The sequence below is a fragment of the Diceros bicornis genome, chromosome 8 (assembly GCF_020826845.1).
Source record: "Diceros bicornis minor isolate mBicDic1 chromosome 8, mDicBic1.mat.cur, whole genome shotgun sequence".
NCBI classification, from domain to species: domain Eukaryota; kingdom Metazoa; phylum Chordata; class Mammalia; order Perissodactyla; family Rhinocerotidae; genus Diceros; species Diceros bicornis.
The window spans coordinates 85,130,619-85,152,872 of NC_080747.1; the positions used below are offsets into that span (position 1 = coordinate 85,130,619).

The 22,254-nt window shown below is 39.9% G+C and overlaps 1 protein-coding gene across 1 annotated transcript in view; it reads right to left on the reverse strand.

Moving 5' to 3' along the window:
- Window positions 1-22,254, reverse strand: part of MANBA (mannosidase beta) — a 128,543-nt gene that overhangs the window by 65,974 nt on the left and 40,315 nt on the right. The gene's annotated exons all lie outside the window — the stretch shown is intronic.

The following is a 22,254-nucleotide window of genomic DNA, read 5'->3' on the forward strand; positions in this document are numbered from 1 at the left end:
AATAATATGTAATAACACAGGACTGGGGACAGGAACTACATCCCAAACAAGTTTAAACAATCCAAACTGTTATGAACTTACTTTCAAAATGACTATGTGAAGCTGAGTCTCCACAAGCCTGGGAACAACTACATAACTAAATTCTCCAAATTTATTCCCATGTAGAATATAACATTTATTAAAGGGTTAATAATAAAATGTGCTAAATTGAAGCCTACATATACGTTATTAAAACTCAAGAATAATCGCACACGTGGGTAAAATTTACAACAACAAAAGATTTTGTGGGAAAGAATATTTTATCACTGACATTGTACAGAATTGCCAGGACTTACTACTAACAAATAACAAGCCAACCTGTAGTCTACACACAATGTGCCCACTTAACTGCCTACACCCAGGGCTAACTGCTCCATGCCCGTCTCCCTGCCCACTCAGCACTGCTTGTGGCTGTGCTGGAAACGTTTAATTAACCTCTGACAAGGAGAAAGACAAAAGGAAGGTGTACTGGGTTGAACAGTGTCCCCTCAAAATCCATGTCACTCAGAAACTCAGAATGTGACCTTATTTGGATATCGAGTCTTTGCAGATTTAATTAGTTAAGGTAAAATGAGGTCATACTGGATTAAGGTGGGCTCAAATCCAATGGCTGGTGTCCTTATAAGAAAAGCAGAGACACACACAGGGAGAAAGCCATAAGATGACAGAGGCAGAGACGAGAGTAACGCATCCACAAGCGAAGAAAGACCAAGGATTACCAGCAACCACCAGAAGCTGGAAGAGGCAAGGAAGGATCCTTCCCTGAAGACTTCAGAAGGAACATGGTCCTGCCAACACCTTGATTTTGGAATTCTAGCCTCCAGAACGGTGAGAAAATAAATTCTTTTTGTTGTAAGCTACCCAAGTGTTTTGGCTGCCCTAGGAAACCTAGGAAATACAAAAAGAGAAGCACTTCGCAACTTCTGTGAACTCTGAGTATTGAGCAAAAGTACAGCAGTGGTCGGAAATACACCTTAATTATTCTGAATTCCATATTTTTTGGCTATGCACTTTTAAGGTCTTTAGAGAGCCAGGAGTAGCTAGCACTGAGAAAGAAAAAGAAAAAGCCCTGCCTGCGCTGTGCTCTTTTTCTGCCCTGTGGACAGGGCAAAGGTGAAACTGGGGACTTAAGAGATAAAGAAGAAAGTGAAATTTAAAAAACAAAACATCTCCATTACTTTTCTAATTGTAACAGCTAGAGGCAATCTTTTACCTCTCTGGCTTAGGAACTGTACAATACAATTTCTAATTGTGGGATACATATTATTACGTTATGTTTTCTATTTCCCTACAATAACTTAATTGGAGAATCTTGATGCGAGGTGAAAAATAAACAGCAACTACCTTCTGTTGCTTTTAGCAAAAAGCTTTACTTTATATAGGGAATACTTGAGAGAGTCTTACAAAATAAGTTATGCCAAAGAGAAATATCAACTAACTGATTTCCTATTTTTCCAAAAAGGTAAAACATAATTGTCATTCAAAAAATATTTATTATGCCTTTAACACATGTTCCCTAGGCAAAGCAATATACTCCATTAATAGGATAAAAATATTCAATTAACCTGGGCAGAAAATGGCAAACACGTTGATTGGAAAGATTTTTTTTATTCCATTTACCTAGAGCAGCCTCTCCCACCACAATTTATACACAAAACTTTCTCTTTTGTTAAAAAATCAACTCGGTTTCCCAAACTGATAAAACTGACTCTCCCAGACTGCCCTTCTCAAGTCTCTCTTGAAATGACTTGTTTGACAAAATTTATAATATCCCAACACTCATCTTTTATTTTTTAATTAATTTATTTTTAAAGTGCCCGTTACTTTTTCCTCATACTACCTCCCTTTATACTTAAACTATTCGCTCCAAAGTTACTCCTTTCAACAATTAAAAAAAAATTTCTCAGTCATCAAGATATTCTCCCTGTTCACAAAGAAATGCGGCCAGCACTGCCCCCGCAGCGCCTGCGCTCTTGCACAATCCAGTGCATTTCTGCGGCACAGGCTGCATCCACAGTGGGTCACTTCCCAAGGCCTCCATCTGAGTCAAATGTGCTGCTGTCTTGTGACACACCCCGTAAACAGAAATTAACACACATATGTGTCTAATCTCAATGGAAAAGGGGCAAGAAAGATATAAAACTGAAGCAAGATGGATTTCAATGATATATTTTTAAAATAGAATATTTTTGCATAGCGCAAGCCCAGGATAACAATGAAACCAGCAGGACACAGGAGCAATAGAGGCGAGATGAGGAGAGGCCGGTGATGAGGGAAAAAAGTCCTGTCTGACACAATACTGAGCGTCAGCGAGAGGTGAGCAGTGGAGTACAGGTGAAACACACACCCTCTGGAAGGCAGCTGCACATTCTCTATAGAAGCTGAACCCACACACACCCTGTGATCCAGCAATTCCACTCTCCAGAGAAATGCTGTTGGGGGTATATGGGCTCTGAGTGTCATATCGACAATGTTCAGAGCAACATTAGTCAGAATAGCCCAAACCGGAAACTACCCAAATTTTCAACAGCAGAATGTGTAATATAGTGAAATGCTATAGAGCAATGTAAATAAACAAGCCACAGCTACGCACAACGTACCTAAATGTCACAAATACAATGTTGAGCCAAATTAGCCAGAAACAAAAGAATACATACTATGTGGTTCCATGTATATCAAGTTTAAAAACAAGCAAAAATAAATGATACTGTCAGAAGTCAGGATTGAGGATCTTTGGGAAGGAAGGAGGGGTAGCAACTGGGGGCTCACAAAGTGTGGGGGGGGCTTCTGAGGTGCTAGTAATGCTAGTAACGCTCTCTTTCTTGATCAAGTTGCCAGTTACATGAGTGCTCATCTTCTAATCATTCATTAAGCATTTCATTTACATTCTGTGCATTTTTCTGTATATGTGTTATACATCACAATAAATAAATCCCAGTCTGACACATTCCCACCAAACAAAGGCTAAAAAGAAATAAGATTAAGGGGCCAGCCCAGTGGCTGAGCGGTTAAGTGAGCGCGCTCCACTGCAGCAGCCCGGGGTTCACAGGTTCGGATCCCAGGCATGCACTGACACGCCACTTGTCAAGCCATGCTGTGGTGGCGTCCCATATAAAGTGGAGGAAGATGGGCACGGATGTTAGCCCAGGGCCAATCTTCTTCAGGAAAAAAAAATAAAAAAGAGAAGGATTGGCATTGGATGTTAGCTCAGGGCTGATCTTCCTCACAAAAAAAAAAGAAAGAAAAGATGACTAAGAGACTTTTGCCAGAACACAGATAATCATAGCAAGTAGCAGCCAAATTTCTTGTTTGCTGAAACACTGGTAAGTCTGAAATCATCTGAAAACATTAAGAAATTCAGGACTGGCAAGACACTGAATTCCCTGGAAGAAGATCCTGGATGGAAACAAAGGTATTGAATTCGGTATATCTCTCTCTTATCAAATTGGGCAGTAATCTACACTTCTTATCTAAATTTCAGAAGCAAACACTGATTCCTGAAACTTGCAAAGAGCTCACATTTTTACATCATTTTGGTCTCCTCTTTGGCACAATCATGGAATTCTAAGAAGGCACAAGAGATCATTCGATCCAACCTCTACCAGCCCACTCAAATGCACAAATGACATAATTACTTTTCAAAGTTCTCACTGCAAACGAACTCTGAGACGTTCCTCCGTTACCCGTGCCAGGACAAACAGTCCTGATTACCACACAGCCTCTCCTGCCAGGAACACCGACCCACACGCTCCACTTTAAGCCGGCTTCCTCCTCCACATCCGCCCCTACTACAGATGAGTGAAAAAATATCAACCACAACAAGTTGAAGAATTAGCCAGTGTGCCCTCAGCTCTCCTTCAAGTTAAATTTACCCCTTTACCCTTTCTTCCTTTAATCACCTTCACGGCTCTCTTCTGCACCTTCCGATGAGCAGACTACACAACTGACTAAAACGCTATAGTAAGGTTTTAATAGGCTAAATCAAATAGTACCTTAAGACTCCTACATGATATAAAATTATTCTTCCTATAACATTTTAGAAATAAGATAATTTCAAAAACTATAGCAGAGAAAGATACCCAGTTTCAGATCCAAGCCTGACCTCACGCTTTATTGCACAGATATGAGGGATTTACTTAGCATGTGTAAAAGCAGGGTAGGCAGAAGTCCAAGAAACAACTTCAAACCACACCACACGCCTATAACACCTTGCAAAACACCACCGAACCAGCCCACCACGTCACAATCAAAAATCAACAGTTCTTGTAAAGTGAAGGCATTTGACTCGCAGATAAAGGGATTCACAGTTTTCAACCTCAGTTGGGTCCTCAATGCTGCCTCACAATCTTATCATGTTGCCTTAGCCCTTTCTCTAGACTGGCTATCTCAAGCCTTCACTTTCCCCAAATTTCCAACTTGTCCCCAATTACTCTCAGCAGACATTACATCTTAGTTCCCAGGAGAGAAAAAAGTTATCTGATCAGAACTCCCTCAATTTTCTTTCTCAGGTTGACTTTTTCCTCTTTAAATTCCACTGAAATAACAGTTTGCAATTCCTACAGAAAGAAAATATACCTTAAATGGTCCTAGAGATATTCAAAATCACCTCCATCCTCAATCTGCATCCTTTCCCCCACATATGATAACTTTTACCCCTGTGACAACAAAAACAGAACCCCCATCCCTAAGGGAATCCACCCACTGGTGTGGGGATGCCACCCTCCCCTTCCTTATCAGAGACCACCAACTACCAATTACCTCTCAACTCTCTCACTCGCTTTGAACTGTTTTCAGTCTTTCCCTGTCTACCAGCCCCTTCTCAGCAGGATTTTGTTGTCTTTGCTTCTCATTCTCTTAATGGTGTCCTTTTTTATGCTGAAACAATTTCAAACTTATAGAAAAGTTTCAATGATAGTACAAAGAACTCCTGAATACCCTTCAACCAGAGACCATTCAAGTCTTATCTGTTGCCCCAGTGACATTGTTTACAGCAAAAACAGCCAGGTACTGCACCCAGGTGTTCCATCGCTCTAGAGTCTTTCAATGTGGAACAGTTCCTAGGTCTTTCCTTGATGTGATTGAAGACTACAGTAGATCGAAGTAGATTTGAAGATTTTAGCTACTGGAGCTCAATTTGGGATTGTCTGATGCTTCCTCACGACTGGATCCAGGTTACCTACTTTGACAGGACACCACAGAAGTGATGCTGTATTCTTGTTGCAGCTTATTGGGTGGACACCACGTCACTTTGTCTCGTGGTGATAACCTTAATCACGTGATGTCTGCTAGCTTTCTCCACTGTATTTTTTTCTCCATTATAATTAATAAATATTTTGTTGAGAGGTGCTTTGAGGCTATAGAAATATCCCATATTTCACACCACTTTTACCCTCTAGTTTTAGCATCCATTCATATTTCCTGCCTGAATTACTTATAACTATAGTAGTTATCAAATGATTATTATTCTACTTCTGTTATTCCTTCTATATTTATTAGTTGGCATTCCATTTCAAAGGATAACTTTCCTTTCTTTCATTTACTTATTCATGTATTTATTTACACCAGTGTGCACTCAGGATTTTTATTTTGTTCAGTGGATTATAATCTTTTACTAACACTCTTTATTTTAATGCTCAAATTCTCTGAGATTTGGCCAGTGGGGCACATTGAAATGGCTCCGTGTCCTCCTGACATACACCATCACTCTTGAGCAGCTTCTTTCTTTGTGCTGAGGAAGACGGCCCTGGGCTAACATCCGTGCCCATCTTCCTCTGCTTTATATGTGGGGCACCTGCCACAGCATGGCTCAATAAGCAGTGCGTAGGTCTGTGCCCAGGATCTGAACCTGTGAACCCCAGGCTGCCAAAGCAGAGCACGTGAACTTAACCACCACGCTCCTGGCGCAGGCCCCTTGAGTACCTTCTTACTTTTTTTTTTTTTTTTTAATTTTTTGTTTATTGCAGTAACATTGGTTTATAACATTGTAAAAATTTCAGGTGTATATCATTGTACTTCTATTTCTGCATGGACTACATCATGTTCACCACCAAAATACTAATTACAACCCATCACCACACACATGTGCCGAATTATCCCTTTCACCCTCCTCCCTCCCCCCTTCCCCTCTGGTAACCACCAATCCAATCTCTGTCCCTATGTGTTTGTTTGTTGTTGTTATTATCTACTACTTAATGAAGGAAATCATACGGTATTTGACCTTCTCCCTCTGACTTATCTCACTTTGCATTATACCCTCAATGTCCATCCATGTTGTCACAAATGGCTGGATTTCATCGTTTCTTATGGCTGAGTAGTATTCCATTGTGTATATATACCACATCTTCTTTATCCATTCCTCCCTTGATGGGCACTTAGGTTGCTTCCAAGTCTTGGCTATTTTGAATAATGCTGCAATGAACACAGGGGTGCATGTACCTTTGCAAATTGGTGTTTTCAAGTTCTTTGGATAAATACCCAGCAGTGGAATAGCTGGATCATATGGTAGTTCTATCCTTGATTTTTTGAGGAATCTCCATACTGTTTTCCATAGTGGCTGCACCAGTTTGCACTCCCACCAGCAGTGTATGAGAGTTCCCTTCTCTCCACATCCTCTCCAAGACTTGTTGTATCTCGTCTTGTTAATTATACCCATTCTGACGGGTGTGAGGTGATATCTCATTGTAGTTTTGATTTGCATTTCCCTGATAGTTAGTGATTTTGAACATCTTTTCATGTGTCTGTTGGCCATCTGTATATCTTCTTTGGAGAAATGTCTGTTCAGGTCTTTTGCCCATTTTTTAATTGGGTTGGTAGTTTTTTTGTTGTTGAGATGCATGAGTTCTTTATATATTTTGGAGATTAAGCCCTTATCAGATGTATGGTTTGCAAATATCTTCTCCCAATTGTTAGGTTGTCTTTTCGTTTTGTTGATGGTTTCCTTTGCTGTGCAGAAGCTTTTTAGTTTGATGTAGTCCTATTTGTTTATTTTTTCTATTGTTTCTCTTGCCCGGTCAGATGTGGTGTTTGAAAAGATGTTGCTAAGACCGATGTGGAAGAGCGAACTGCCTATGTTTTCTTCTAGAAGTTTCATAGTTTCAGGTCTTACATTCAAGTCTTTAATCCATTTGGAGTTAATTTTTGTGTATGGTGTAAGGTAAGGGTCTACTTTCATTTTTTTGCATGTGGCTGTCCAGTTTTCCCAACACCATTTGTTGAAGAGACTTTCTTTTCCCCATTGTATGTTCTTGGCTCCTTTGTCAAAGATTAGCTGTCCATAGATGTGTGGGTTTATTTCTGGGCTTTCGATTCTATTCCATTGATCTGTGTGTCTGTTTTTGTGCCAGTACCATGCTGTTTGGGTTACTATAGCTTTGTAGTATATTTTGAAATCAGGGAGTGTGATACCTCCAGCTTTGTTCTTTTTTCTCAGGATTCCTTTAGCTATTCGGGGTCTTTTGTTGTTCCATATAAATTTTAGGATTCTTTGTTCTATTTCTGTGAAAAATGTTGTTGGAACTTTGATAGGGATTGCATTGAATCTATAGATGGCTTTAGGAAGTATGGACATCTTAACTATGTTAATTCTTCCAATCCAAGAGCACGGAATATCTTTCCATTTCTTTGTGTCTTCTTCAATTTCTTTCAGAAATGTTTTATAGTTTTTGGTGTACAGATCTTTCACCTCTTTGGTTAAGGTTATTCCTAGGTATTTTATTCTTTTTGTTGCAATTGTAAATGGGATGGTATTCTTAATTTTTCTTTCTGCTACTTCGTTGTTAGTGTACAGAAATGCAACTGATTTTTGTATGTTGATTTTGTATCCTGCAACTTTACCATATTCGTTTATTACTTCTAAAAGTTTTCTGGTGGATTCTTTAGGGTTTTCTATATATAAAATCATGTCATCTGCAAATAGTGACAGTTTCACTTCTTCCTTTCCAATTTGGATCCCTTTTATTTCTTTCTCTTGCCTGATTGCTCTGGCTAGGACTTCCAGTACTATGTTAAATAGGAGTGGTGACAGTGGGCATCCTTGTCTGGTTCCTGTTCTTAGAGGGATAGCTTTCAGTTTTTCACCATTGAGGATGATATTAGCTGTGGGTTTCTCATATATGGTCTTTATTATGCTGAGGTACTTTCCTTCTATACCCATTTTATTCAGAGTTTTTATCATAAATGGATGCTGTATCTTGTCAAATGCTTTCTCTGCATCTATTGAGATGATCATGTGATTTTTGTTCTTCATTTTATTAATGTGGTGTATTATGTTGATTGATTTGCAAATGTTAAACCATCCCTGCATACCTGGAATAAATCCCACTTGATCATGGTGTATAATCTTTTTAACGTATTGTTGTATGCAATTTGCTAGTATTTTGTTGAGGATTTTCGCATTGATGTTCATCAGTGATATTGGCCTGTAATTTTCTTTTTTTGTGTTGTCCTTGTCTGGTTTTGGTATCAGGGTAATGTCAGCTTCGTAGAATGAGTTAGGGAGCTTCCCCCCCTCCTCAATTTTTTGGAAGAGTTTGAGAAGGATAGGTATTAACTCCTCTTTGAATGTTTGGTAGAATTCACCAGGGAAGCCGTCTGGTCCTGGACTTTTATTTTGGGGGAGGTTTTTGATTACTGTTTCGATCTCCTTACTGGTGATTGGTCTATTCAAATTCTCTACTTCTTCTTCATCCAGTTTTGGAAGGTTGTATGATTCTAAGAATTTATCCATTTCTTCCAGATTGTCGAATTGGTTGGCATATAGCTTTTCATAGTATTCTCTTATAATCTTTTGTATTTCTGAGGTGTCTGTTGTAACCTCTCCTCTTTCATTTCTGATTTTACTTATTTGTGCCTTCTCTCTTTTTTTCTTGGTGAGTCTAGCTAAAGGTTTGTCTACTTTGTTGATCTTTTCAAAGAACCAGCTCTTGGTTTTATTAATTTTTTCTATTGTTTTTTTTGGTCTCTATTTCATTTATTTCTGCTCTGATTTTTATTATTTCCATTCTTCTACTGACTTTGGGCTTTGTTTGTTCTTCTTTTTCTAGCTCCTTTAGGTGCATTGTTAGATTGTTTATTTGAGATTTTTCTTGTTTGCTGAGATAGGCCTGTATCGCTATAAACTTCCCTCTTAGAACCCCTTTTGCTGTATCCCATAAATTCTGGCATGTCGTATTTTCATTTTCATTTGTCTCCAGGTAGTTTTTGATTTCTTCTTTGATATCTTCGTTAACCCAGTCGTTGTTCAGTAGCATTTTGTTTACTCTATGTATTTGTGGCTTTTCTGATTTTCTTCCTATAGTTGATTTCTAGTTTCATACCGTTGTGGTCAGAAAAGATGCTTGGTATTATTTCAATCTTCTTGAATTTATGGAGACTTGTTTTGTGGCCTAATATGTGATCTATCCTGGAGAATGTTCCATGTGCATTTGAAAAGAACATGTATTCTTCGGTTTTTGGATGGAATGCTCTGTATATATCTACTAGGTCCATCTGTTCTAGTGTGTCGTTTAAGGCCAATGTTTCCTTATTGATCTTCTGTTTGGATGATCTATCCGTTGGTGAAAGTGGAGTGTTAAAGTCCTCTACTATTATTGTGTTACTGTCTATTTCTGTTTTTATGTCTGTTAATAATTGCTTTATATATTTAGGTGCACCTACATTGGGTGCGTAGATATTTACAAGTGTTATATCCTCTTGTTGGATTGTTCCCTTGATCATTATGTAATGCCCTTCTTTGTCTCTTTTTACAGTTTTTGTTTTAAAGTCTATTTTGTCTGATATGAGTACTGCTACCCCAGCTTTCTTTTCATTGCCATTTGCGTGGAGTATCTTTTTCCATCCCTTCACTTTCAGTTTGTGAGTGTCTTCAGGTCTGAAGTGTGTCTCTTGTATGCAGCATATATATGGGTCTTGTTTTTTTATCCAGTCAGCCACCCTATGCCTTTTAATTGGAGCATTTAGTCCATTGACGTTTAAAGCAACTATTGATAAGTATGTACTTACTGCCATTTTTTAACTTTTTTTTTTTTAATCAGTGTTTTAGTAGTCCTTCTCTGTTCCTTACTTCTTCTATACAGAATTGATGGTCACTTTAGTTTGACCTCTGTCTGAAAGCTGTACTCTTTAACTCCCCTCCTCCCTCCTTTTATGTTTTTGATATCATATCTAACCTCTTTTTTGTGCATTTGTATCCATTTCCCTCTTATCATGGAAATAGATAATTTTTCCTATTTGTGGTCTTCTCTTTTCCCCTTAAATCAGTCCCTTTAACATTTCTTGTAGCACTGGTTTCTTGGTGACAAACTCCTTTAATTTTTGCTTATCTGGGAAAATTGTGATCTCTCCTTCCATTTTGAATGATAACCTTGCTGGGTAGAGTATTCTTGGCTGTAAGTTTTTTCCTTTTAGCACTTTAAATATATCGTGCCATTCTCTTCTAGCCTGTAAGGTTTCTGCTGAGAAGTCAGCTGATAGCCTTATGGGGTTTCCTTTGTATGTAACTTGACATTCTCTTGCGGCTTTTAGGATTCTCTCTTTATCTTTAATTCTGGACGTTTTGATTATGATGTGTCTTGGTGTGGGCCTCTTTGGGTTTATCTTGTTTGGGGCTCTCTGTGCTTCCTGTACCTGGATGTCTGTTTCCTTCCTTAGGTTAGGGAAGTTTTCATCTATTATTTCTTGAAATAGATTCTCTGCTCCTTGTCTCGCTCTTCTCCTTCCGGGACACCTATAACACGGATGTTAGTGCGCTTGATGTTGTCCCAGAGGTCCCTTAGACTGTCCTCACTCTTTTTAATTCTTTTCTCTTTTACCTGTTCACCTTGGGTAATTTCTTCTAGTCTTTCGTCCAGCTCACAGATCCGTTCTTCTGTATCCTCTACTCTGCTTTTGAGTCCCTCTAATGAATTTTTCATTTCCAGTATTGTATTCGTCATTTCTGATTGGTTCTTTTTTATATCTTCCATTTCTTTGTTGACATTCTCACTGAGTTCATCTATTCTTCTCCCCAGATCAGTGAGCATCCTTAACACTCTTTGTTTGAACTCTCTGTTGGGTAGGTTGCTCATTTCTGTTTCACTTAGTTCCTTTTCTGGGGTTTTGTCCTGTTCCCTTACTTGGAATGTATTCTTTTGCCTCCTCATTTTGCCTCTTTCCCTGTGCTTGTGTCTACGTATTAGGTAGGTCAGCTACGTCTCCTGCTCTTGGATAGGTGACCTTATGTAAGTGATGCCTTAGGAGGCTTCCAGTGTGCTTCCCTCAGTTCTCAATATTCCAGGGGTGGCCCCTATGTGGGCTACGTGTGTCCTTCTGTTGTGGCCTGTTTGCTCTCCCTGTAGGCACCCAGGGAGACCGAGTTATGCTCCTGGCCAGCTGTTGTAATGCTCAGCGGCTTGTAGTTGTTGTGGGCCCTTCAGTCTCTTTATCAGGTGTGGGGAGCCCCAGCACAGTTGGCTGTAAGCTCTAATACCACATTTATGCTGCCGTATTTCTTTTAAGTGAGTAGGCCCCCAGCGTGGCAGGTTGTTAGGCTCAGGGCCTTACAATTGCTGTAAGCCTCTAGCCTATTAGGTCTCTTGTCAGCTCTCTGAGGATTGCAGCTGGGTGGGGCTGGCCTCAGGCACAGGAGCACCCAATTGTTTCAGGCTTTGGAAGGTGGGGCAAACCTCCTATGTGGGTCTTTGAGAAGCACAACTCTTCTGCAGCTGACAAGCCCTGTTGCCCACAGGTCCACACACACAGTCAACACAGTCGTGCCCCGTGTGAGCGCCCCGACCTCCCCAAGCGGACCCAGTCTCTCCACAGTGGGAGCCCCACACACTCCGCCACCGCCCCACACTCTCCACCCGCTCCTTGTGCACACCCTGCCCCGCTCAAGTCGGCTCAGTTGCCAGGCTGCAGAGAATCCAGTCACCAATCTATGCAGGCCCACAAGTTGCCTGAGGGCTTGTTGTTGGGTGGGGCCAGTCTCTAGGGTGGGCTGCCTGCCCTGGCTGAGCTGGATTAAATCGGTGCTCTAGCGGGTGGAGCAGACCCTGGGCTAGCAGGCCTCAGGGAGAACTCCAATGGCGTCTGTGTCAGCACGCTCACACCAGGCCACAACAATGGCCCCAGCCAATGTCCCAGTCTCTGGAGAGGTCTCACCCCTCACCGAGATGCACTCAGGGCCTATTAGGTGAGTCTCTTGTCACCAAAGCACTGTGCACCTTTCTTTCTGGTGATTTTAGGATGCTTTCTGGAATGGGTGAGTTTGTGCGTGGGCCCTTTAAGAGCCAGTTTTAGTTTCTTTGTGAACCGGGTTTTCTGGGGGTGCTCCCCAATGCTTTAGTAGCAGGCAAAGTCAGATATTATGCCGCTGGTCTCGACTGTGCTGGGTCCACAAAATGCCCACAGCGGGGGCGCTCCCTGGCTCAGGACCCCACGCCTCCAGGGAGGGTGCATACCTGTGAGCTGCTCCCGGCGGCCGTGAAGCTGGCGGCTTGTGAAGGCGGCGTTTTTCCTCTCCAGAAGGGAGTCTCTGCCTCTTCTACCCCAGTTAGGATTGTCCGTTGTTGCAGGAGTTCCTCTTATCCAGTTTTCAGTTTTGTCTCAGGGGTAATTTTTCCACGAGTAGTTGTAAATTGGCTGTGTCCACGGGAGGAGGTGAGTTCAGAGTCTGCCTACGCCGCCATCTTGACCTACCTTCTTACTTTTTAGCACAGCAAGATATTCTAGGCTCCAGCCCCAGAATCAGTCCTTTCTTCCAAGAGCCCTGATTCCTTTCAGTAGAGAATGTTATTTAAAAAACAAATCTGGACACTACCTCTGTTCATTGCTACTACAGTACCACCATTCCCAGGACCTCTGGAAGACCTGGAGAGAGCTGTGTGTGTGTGTGTGTGTGTGTGTGTGTGTGTGTATCTCTAAATACACACACACATGTATTTACATTTATATTTATTTCTATATCTACCTACATATGCTAAAAATCATGAGTTCACACTATTAGCTCCAATTCCAAGCCATTCTAGCTTTCCCCCTTTCTATACGTACACCCCCTTTCTCCATCCAAGAAAAAGCTGGCTATCTCAGGACCTCAATATATTTACTTATTTGCACAGTCCCCTGTATGCAGCCCATCTTCTGACCCCAAACAGCCATCATTACCACCTGGCTCAGGTGTGCTTCCCATCAAACATTTTTAGAGAGTTGCCTATACTCATTGTCTCTACTTCCCCACCTTCAGTCATAACTCGACCTGCTGCAATCTGATTTCCATCGGGGTGAAGTCACCAGTCATCTCCTTATTATCAAATCTAAAGGCTCTTTCTCACTCCTTTTCTACCTTGAGCTCCCTGCAGCATGAGATACTGTTAGAACATTCTCTGCTTCTTGAAACAGTCTCTTCCTCTGGCTTCTGTGACTCCCCCTCAAACTGGTTTTCTCTCTGCCTCTTTGGCTGTTCCTTCTTAGATTCTCTATGGGCTTCTCTTCTACTCCCGTGCTTAACTGTTCAGTTCCCTGGGGTTCTGTCCTAGCCCTCCTCTCCACACAGTCCCTGAGGTAGCTCACTCCCTCCCATGACAACAATTCTCTATATTCTGTTGACCAACACATTTATATCTTTAACACAGATCTAATTCCTAAGCTCAAGAACTATATAATGAAATGTCCATCAAATATTATTCCTTTGGTATCTCCCAATCACTCCACACAAAACACATCTAACACAGAAATAACTTCCACCCTATCCCATCCTTCAACCCTGGTCTTCTTTCTGAGTACTTTAACTCAAAGAACAGAATTGTCATCTGTTCAGTGGCCCAAATCAGCAACTTAAGAATCATTCTTGGAGGTGACGTCAGCATCATAGTGGAGTGAGCTTTCTCCCTTAGACTCTCCTCCACAAGATATAACAAAAAGGACATTCAAATACCAATAGACGACAACACAAAAGACGTCTGAGAGACCCACGCAGCCTTATATCTGAAGGTGGAGGTGCTGGAATCCTTGGAGGAAGTGGAAGGAGGTAAGGAGAACTCCTCTCCTTCCCCAACAACAGCGACCCTGGGACCGGGTCTGCACGGCTCTCAGAGAGAGGGGGAGGGGCGGCCCTCCAAGGGAAAACCGTCGCTCTCCAAGTTCTCTCACAGCCTTTGAGAAATTCCCATATGGAGGGGACTGAACTGTTGCAGGGGTGCCTTCATCAAGCCAGCACCCCAGGAGAGCAGATAGCGAGGGAAGAGCAAGAAGCCTCCAGGATCGGGTAGGGGAAAGGAAGAGCCCCTCCCCTCACCTGGAGCACGAGCACAGCCAGTCAGCCAGAGCGACCGTGGATCAGGGAGGGCTCAGAATACACAGCCCTTGATCTCCACCCAGTGGAGGCAGGTGGAAGCAGCAACCACATATTTTCAGGATGAGGAAAAATAAGCCCATAACCTCAAGCAGTATGTAAAAATATATTATATCTCCAGACCAGGAGAAAAATGACAAGCACTCAGAAATCAATCCTGAAGGCACAGAAGTTTATAACCTAAACAACAGAGAATTCAAAATAGCTATCACAAAAAAGATCAATGAACTACAAGAAAACACAGATGGACAATTCAATGAAATCAGGAACTTCTTCACTAAAGAGATTGAAACTATAAAGAAAAACCAATAAGAAGTGTTGAAGATGAAAAACACAATGGAAAAAATAAAGAAAAATCTGGAATCTTTAAAGAACAGAGCTGACAATGTGGAGGAAAGAATTAGCAATATTGAGGATAGGAATGCAGAAATGCTCCAACTGGAGGAGGAGAGAGAACAAAGACTAAAAAGAAATGAAGAAATTCTCCGAGAAATATCTGACTCAATTAGGAAATGCAACATAAGGATTATTGGTATTCCAGAGAGAGAAAAGAGGGAAAAAGGAGCAGAGAGCTTGTTCAAAGAAATAATAGCTGAGAACTTCCCAAACCTGGGGAAGGAGCTGGAAATACAAATGAACGAAATCAATAGATCTCCTAAATATACCAACATGAAAAGACTCACTCCAAGGTATACAGCAGTAATGCTGGCAAAAGTCAATGGTAAAGAAAAAATATTAAGGGCAGCAAGACAAAAAAAATTAACATACAAAGGAATTCCTATCAGGCTCTCAGCCAATTTCTTGGCAGAAACTACACAGGCAAGGAGAGAGCAGAACAATATATTCAAAATTCTGAAAGACAAAAACTTTCAGCCAAGAATACTCTATCCAGCAAAAATATTCTTCAGATATGATGAAGAAATAATAACTATCACAGATAAACAAAAGCTAAGGGAGTTCATTGCCACAAGACCCCCACTACAAGAAATGCTCAAGAAAGCCCTCATGCCTGAAAAAAAAAAGACAAAGGGGATACAAAGCTTTGAGCAAGGAGAAAAATAGGTAAACAAAATCAGAAAAATTGCAGCTCTCTATCAGAATAGGTTAGCAAACAATTATAACATCAAAGATTAAGGGAAGGAAAACACCAAAAATAAATATAACCTCATCACTTTAACCACAAACTCACAACACAAGATGGAATAAGTTGTGACAATAATAACTTAGAAGGGGAAGAGGAAAGGGATGGAATCAACTTAGTCTAAGGAAATAAGAGGCCAACAGAAAATGGACTATCTCACCTACAAGATTTTTTATACAAACCTCGTGGTAACCACTAATAACAAATAATCAGAACAGAGACACATACGACAAATAAAGAGAAAACTAAGAAAATGATCATACAGAACAACCAAACTGAATCGGTAGTCTGAAACATATGGGATGAAAAATGAAGGTAATGCAAAAAAACAGGAAAATGAGTGATAAAATAGCAACATTAAGCCCTCATACATCAATAATCACTCTCAATGTAAATACATTGAATTCTACAATCAAAAGACAGAGCGGTGGGATAGATTAAAAAACAAGATCCAATAATATGCTGCCTCCAGGAAACACATCTCAGCTCTAAAGACAAACACAGGCTCAGAGTGAAAGGATGGAAGACAATACTCCAAGCTAATGGCAAACAAAAGAAAGCAGGTGTAGCCATACTTACATCAGACAAAGTAGACTTCAAGATAAAACAGGTAATGAGAGACAAAGAGAGGGAATATATAGTGATAAAAGGGGCACTTCACCAAGAAGACATATCACTTATAAATATATATGCACCCAACATAGGAGCACCAAAGTACATAAAGCAACAAACCTAAAAGGAGATATTAACAACAACACAATAACAGTAGGGGATCTTAACACCCCACTTACATCAATGGATACATCATCTAGACAGAAAGTCAACAAGGAAATAGTGGACTTAAATGAAAAACTAGATGAGATGGACTTAATAGATACATATAGAGCACTCCATCCAAACATAGCAGATTACACATTCTTCTTAAGCACACATGGAACATTCTCAAGGATAGATCATATGTTGGGAAACAAGGCAAGCCTCAATAAATTTAAGAAGATTGAAATCATAATAAGCATCTTTTCCAACCATAATGCTACGAAACTAGAAACCAACTCTCAGAAAAAACTGGGAAAGTGATAAAGATCTGGAGACTAAATAACATGCTACTGAACAACCAATGGATCATTGAAGAAATTAAAGGAGAAATCAAAAAATATCTGGAGACAAATGAAAATGAAAATACACCATACCAACTCATATGAGATGCAGCTAAAGCGGTCCTGAGAGGGAAATTCATAGCAATGCAGGCCTATGTCAACAAACAAGAAAAATCCCAAATAACCAACCTTAAACTACACCTAACAGAACTAGAAAAAGAAGAACAAAGAAAGCCCAAAGTCAGCAAAAGGAGGGAAATAATAAAAATTAGAGCAGAAACAAACAAAACTGAAACCAAAAAAACAGTGGAAAGGATCAACGAAACAAAGAGCTCGTTCTTTGAGAAGATAAAATTGCAAAACCCTCAGCCAGACACACTAAGAAAAAAAGAGAGAAAGCTCAAATAAATAAAATTAGAAATGAAAGAAGAGAAATTACAATGGACACCAGAGAAATACAAAGGATTATAAGAGAATACTATGAAAAACTATATGCCAACAAATTGTACAATCTAGAAGAAATGATAAAGTCTTAGAGTCATACAACCTCCCAAAACTGAATCAAGAAATAGGGAATGTGAACAGACCAATCACAAGTAAAGAGATTGAAATAGTAATCAAAAACCTCCCAAAAAATAAAAGTCCAGGACCAGATGTCTTCCTTGGAGAATTTTACAAAACATTTAAAGAAGATTTAATACCTATCCTTCTCAACTATTCCAAAAAACAGAGGAAGATGGAACTCTTGCTAACACATTCTATGAAGCCAACATCACCCTGATACCAAAGCTAGAAAAGGACCGTACAAAGAAGGAAAATTACAGGCCAGTATCACTGATGAACATAGATGCAAAAATCCTCAACAAAATATTGGCAAACTGAATACAGCAATACATTACAAAGATCATACACTATGATCAAGTGGGATTTATACCAGGGACACAGGGATAGTTCAACATCTGCAAATTAATCAATGTGATATACCACATTAACAAAACAAGGAATAAAAACCACATGATCTTCTCAATAGATGCAGAGAAGGCATTTGACAAGATACAACATCCATTTATGATAAAAACTCTCAACAAAATGGGTAAAGAAGGAAAGTGACAAACCTACAGCCAACGTCATACTCAACGGGGAAAAACCGAAAGCCATTCTTCTGAGAACAGGAACAAGACAAGGGTGCCCACTCTCGCCACTCTTATTCCATATTGTACTGGAGGTTTTGCCCAGAGCAAGCAAGAAAAAGGAATCCAAACAGGCAACAAAGAAGTGAAACTCTCACTGTTTGCCAACGACATGATTTTATATATAGAAAACGCTACAGAATCCATCGAAAAACTATTAGAAATAATCAACAACTACAGCAAAGTTGCAGGGTACAAAATCAACTTACAAAAATCAACTGCATTTCTATACTCTAATAAGGAACTAACAGAAAGAGAACTAAAGAAGACAATCCCATTTATAATTGCAACAAAAAGAATAAAATATCTAGGAATATATTTAAAACTATATGAAAACGATAAGACCTTATTGAAAGAAATCGATGATGACATAAAGGAATAGAAAGATATTCCATGTTCATGGATTGGAAGAATAAACATAGTTAAAATGTCCATACTACCTAAACCAATCTACAGATTCAATGCAATCCCAATGACATTCTTCACGGAAATAGAACAAAGAATCCTAAAATTCATATGAGGAAACAAAAGACCCTGAATAGCCAAAGCCATCCTGAGAGAAAAGAACAAAGCTGGAGGCATCACAATCCCTGACTTCAAAACACACTACAAAGCTATAGTAATTGAAACAGCATGGTACTGGTACAAAAACAGACACACAGATCAATGGAACAGAATTGAAAGCCCAGAAATAAAACCACACATCTGTGGACAGCTAATTTTCGACAAAGGAGCTAAGAACATAGCATAGAAAAAGGAAAGTCTCTTCAATAAATGGTGCTGGGAAAACTGGACAGCTATATGCAAAAGAATGAAAGTAGACCATCTTCCTTCACCATACAAAAAAACTAACTCAAAATGGATCAAAGACCTGAAGCTAAGACCTGAAACTATAAAACTCCTGGAAGAAAATATAGGCAGTACACTCTTTGACATCAGTCATAGAGGGGTCTTTTCAAATTCCATCTCTACACGGACAAGAGAAACAAAAGAAAAAATAAACAAGTCGGACTTTATCAGACTAAAGAGCTTCTGCAAGGTAAATGAAACCAGGATCAAAATGAAGAGACAATGCACCAGCTGGGAGAAAATATTTGCAAATCATATATCCAACAAGGGGTTAATCTCCACAATATATAAAGAACTCACACAACTGAACAACAAAAAAACAAACAACCTGATCAAAAAATGGGCAGAGGTAGGGGCTGGCCCGGTGGCGCAAGTGGTTAGGTGCGCGCACTCCGCTGTGGCGGCCCGGGGTTTGCCAGTTCAGATCCTGGGCGCACACCGACACACCGCTTGTCAAGCCATGCTGTGGCGGCGTCCCATATAAAGTGGAGGAAGATGGGCATGGATGTTAGCCCAGGGACAGTCTTCCTCAGCAAAAAGAGGAGGATTGGCAGATGTTAGCTCAGGGCCGATCTTCCTCACAAAAAAAAAAAAATGGGCAGAGGCTATGAACAGACATTTTTCCAAGGAAGATGAACAGATGGCCAATAGGCACAGGAAAAGATGTTCAAAAAGTCAAATAAAGTCAAATTTTTTCCTTCAACATCCTCCAGCTGAGGTTGCCATAAGGCTTATTCATAAATTTAGAGGCAAAACAGATGGTTATGTCTTCGGGGGAAACATTTTTATTGTATTTTTCTCAAGTATCAGTCCCTGAGAGTTGCGGGGGGGAGGGTGGCTCATCCTTCTCCAGAGGTACTTTGAGAGCATCACTTTAGAGGACAGGGGCTATTTTTCCTGATAGCTCCACTCCAATCCTGACTCAATTTTCATATTTTTAAAGTGACATGGAGAGGCAGTTTTATGCATAATGACCTATAAGATATTTGAATTCTAACAGCAGAATTCAAGTACATTGTTTAGGAGAAGGGATCCTGAAGCTCACCCATCATTTTGACTTTCAGAATCAGAGGCTTGAGGATATGAAGCACACCGCGAGAGGGGGCTGATGAAACTCTACGCACGACGGTCAGAACTTTAATCCTCTTCTGCCACTAGACTCCTTGAATGGTAACAACCAGTCTTATATCCTTAGGCAAGAGACTGAAAAATGTCCCCACTGGCAAAGCTATACAGACAGACAGACACACACATACACACACACACACACACAAGATCTACAGCTACTGATATGTGGGCAGCACCACATGATAAAGCTGTTTCCACCTGAATATTGAACAGTGAAGCTCATATAGGGCTTCTCATCTGTTTTTCTGTGCCTTAATCCTCAGAATGAACGGACACCAAGGATCACTAGACATTCAAGGAAAGTCTCTAATGGGAAAGACAGAGACGAAAACAAATAGAAGAAATAAAGGAATGTGGAAAACAAAAACAATGCCGAGAAAACTTCAAAAATACTTAAAATAAATAAATAAAATCTTTAAGAGAAATGAGAAGATATTATAACCATAAAATACAAATAGGATGCAATTTTTAAAATAACAAAAAACTTTAAAAAATGTTTTAAGTAATAACAAAAATAAAATACCTAATTAAAAAATTGAAGATAAAATCAAGTAAATCTTCCAGAAGATAGAATAAAAAGATAAGATGAGGCCGGCCCCGTGGCTTAGCAGTTAAGTGCGCGAGCTCCGCTCCTGGCGGCCCGGGTTCGGATCCCAGGTGCGCACCGACGCATCGCTTCTCCCGCCATGCTGAGGCCACGTCCCACATACAGCAACTAGAAGGATGTGCAACTATGACATACAACTATCTAGTGGGGCTTTGGGGGAAAAAAAAAAAAAAAAAAGGAGGAGGATTCACAATAGATGTTAGCTCAGAGCCGGTCTTCCTCAGCAAAAAGAGGAAGATTAGCACAGATGTTAGTTCAGGGCTGATCTTCCTCACAAAAAATAAATAAATAAATAAATAAAAACAGCCAGCTTACAAAAAAAAAAAAGATAAGATGGAATATAGAAGGGGAAATCTAAGAATATTGCTCAGTCCAGGAGGTCCAATATCTGACTAACAGTAGTGCCCGAAAAACAGAACAAAGATAATGAATGAAAAATTATGACTCAGTTGCATTTCTATACACTAACCACAAACTAGCAGAAAGAGAAATCAAGAATACAATCCCATTTACAATCACAACAAAAAGAATAAAATACCTAGGAATAAATTTAACCAAGGAGGTGAAAGATCTATACACTGAAAACTGTAAGACATTAGTGAAAGAAATCAAAGATATAAAGAAATGGAAAGATATTCCATGCTCATGGATTGGAAGAATAAACATAGTTAAAATGTCCATATCACCTAAAGCAGTCTACAGATTAAGTACAATCCCAATCAGAATCCCAATGACATTCTTCACCAAAATAGAACAAAGAATCCTAAAATTTATATGGAACAACAAAAGACCCTGAATAACCAAAGCAATCCTGAGAAAAAAGAACAAAGCTGGATGCATCATAATCCCTCACTTCAAAATATGCTACAAAACAGCAGTAATCAAAACAGCATGGTACTGGCACAAAAACAGACACACAGATCAATGGAATAGAATCGAAAGCCCAGAAATAAACCCACACATCTATGGACAGCTAATCTTTGACAAAGGAGCCAAGAACATACAATGGAGAAAGGAAAGTCTCTTCAACAAATGGTGTTGGGAAAACTGGACAGCCACATGCAAAAGAATGAAAGGAGACCATTATCTTACACCATTCACAAAAATCAACTCAAAATGGATTAAAGACTTGAATGTACAACCTGAAACTATAAAACTCTTAAAAGAAAACATAGGCTGTATGCTCTCTGACATTGGTCTTAGCAGTATCTTTTTGAACATCATGACTCCTCAGGCAAGAGAAACAAAAGAAAAAATAAACAAATGGGACTACATCAAACTAAAAAGCTTCTGAACGTCAAAAGATATCATCAACAAAATGAAAAGACAACCTGTCAATTGAGAAAAGACACTTGCAAATCATATATCAGAAACAGGGTTAATATCCAAAATATATAAAAAAAAACTCATACAGCTCAACAACAAAAAACAAACAACCTGGGCCGGCCCCATGGCTTAGTGGTTAAGTGCGTGCACTCCGCTACTGGTGGGCCAGGTTCGGATCCCGGGCGCGCACCAATGCACCACTTCTCCAGCCATGCTGAGGCCACATCCCACATATGGCAACTAGAAGGATGTGCAACTATGACATACAACTATCTACTGGGGCTTTGGGGGGAAAAAAACGAGGATTGGTAACAGATGTTAGGTCAGAGCCAGTCTTCCTCAGCAAAAAGAGGAGGATTAGCATGGATGTTAGCTCAGGGCTGATCTTCCTCACAAAAAAAAACACAAAAAAGAAAAAAAACAACCTGATTAAAAAATGGGAAGAGGATCTGAACAGACATTTTTCCAAAGAAGATACACAGATGGCCAATAGGCACATAAAAAGATGTTCAACATCACTAATTATTAGGGAAATGCAAATCAAAACTACA